The 1,759-nt window shown below is 48.6% G+C and overlaps 1 protein-coding gene across 1 annotated transcript in view; it reads right to left on the reverse strand.

Moving 5' to 3' along the window:
- Positions 1 to 1,759, reverse strand: part of EIF3I (eukaryotic translation initiation factor 3, subunit I) — an 11,531-nt gene that overhangs the window by 3,984 nt on the left and 5,788 nt on the right. The window lies entirely within an intron of this gene.

Here is a 1,759-nt window from a genome sequence, read left to right on the forward strand (position 1 = left end):
GAGAATGGCGTAAACCCGGGAGGCGGAGCTTGCAGTGAGCTGAGATCCGGCCACTGCACTCCAGCCCGGGCGACAGAGTGAGACTCCGTCTCAAAATAAAATGAAATAAAATAAAATAAAATAAAATAAAATAAAATCTATTCCCTGTCCTCTGTCCCCAAGACCACATCCCAGTGGTTCCTGAAGACTCCATACTTTCTTAACTCTGTGCCTTTGCTTTTGCTGTTCCTTTTGCCTGTGGGATGTTCTTTCCTTCCTGCTTGAAGCTCCATTTATTCTCCAGGGTTTAATGTACACACCACTTCCCTGGGACAGTGCACCTTCCACACCTGGTTGAGACTTCTATGGTGGCACAGTTCACAATCTGACTCAGGTGCTAGCTGTTTGCAAGTCCCTTCCAAGGGGGAAGGGACTGTGTCTGATTTACTTCTTTGTTCTAGGAGCTCAGCAAAGGGCATTATACTCTGGTGGCAGGGAACTGCTCATTTGTGATCCTTAATTTTTTTTTTTGTTGAGACAGGGTCTTGTTCTATCACCCAGGCTGGAGTACAGTGGCACAGTCATGGCTCACTGCAGCCTCAACCTCCCAGACTCAAGCAATCTTTCAGCCTCAACATCTTGAGTACCTGGGACCAGAGGCGTGCTCCACCACACCCAGCTAATTTTTAATTTTTTTTTTTTTAGAGACAGGGTTTTCCTATATTGCCCAAGCTGATCTCAATCTCTGGGGCACAGGCAATCCTCCTGCTCCAGTCTCCCAAAGTGTTGGGATTCCAGGTCTGAGTCACCACACCCGGCCTGTGATCCTTATTAACATGTCCAAGTACTTTGTGACAAGTTTTTCAAACATGTGATATCATTTGATCCTTGAAACATTTTACAGATAAACAGGGTCAGAGAAGTTATGTAACTTGCCCAAGATCACACAGCTAGAAAGTAGTGAAATCTACATTTGAATCTCATCCCTGCTCTTTTTAAAATTTTTTATTAATTTTTTTTTTTTTTTTTTAGAAAATCCCAGCACTTTGGGAGGTCGAGGTGGGTCAACCTCCCAAAGTGCTGGGTCTCACTGTCACCCAGGCTGGAGTGTAGTGGTATGATCACAGCTCACTGTAGCCCCAACCCCTGGGCTCAAGAGATCCCCCTGTCTTGGCCCCCAAAGGCACTGGGATTACAGATGTGAGCCACAACATACAGCTCCGCCTTTGCTCTGAACTACTGTGCTATCACCAGTACCTGAGGCAGGTGGATCATCTGAGGTCAGGAGGTCAGGGGTTCGAGACCAGCCTGGCCAACACGGTGAAACCCCATCTCTACTAAAAATACAAAAATTACCCGGGCGTGGTGGTGGGTGCCCATATTCCCAGCTACTTGAGAGGCTGAGGCAAGACAATGGCTTGAACCCAGGAGGCAGAGGTTGCAGTGAGCCGAGATCGTACCACTGCACTCCAGCCTGGGCAACAGGGTGAGACTCTGTCTCAAAGAAAAAAAAAAAATACAGGTGCGGTGGCTCATGCCTGTAATCCCAGCACTTCGGGAGGTGAAGGTGGGCGGACTGCCTGAGGTCAGGAGTTCGTGACCAGTCTGGCCAACATGGTGAAACCCTGTCTCTACTAAAAATACAAAAAAAATTAGCCAGGGGTGGTGGCATGTGCCTGTAATCCCATCTACTCAGGAGGCTGAGGCAGGGGAATTGCTTGAACCCGGGAGGTGGGGGTTGCAGTGAGCCGAGATGGTGCCACTGCACTCCAGCCTGGGC

The sequence above is a fragment of the Colobus angolensis genome, unplaced genomic scaffold (assembly GCF_000951035.1).
Source record: "Colobus angolensis palliatus isolate OR3802 unplaced genomic scaffold, Cang.pa_1.0 Scaffold4, whole genome shotgun sequence".
In the NCBI taxonomy this organism is placed as follows: Eukaryota; Metazoa; Chordata; class Mammalia; order Primates; family Cercopithecidae; genus Colobus; species Colobus angolensis.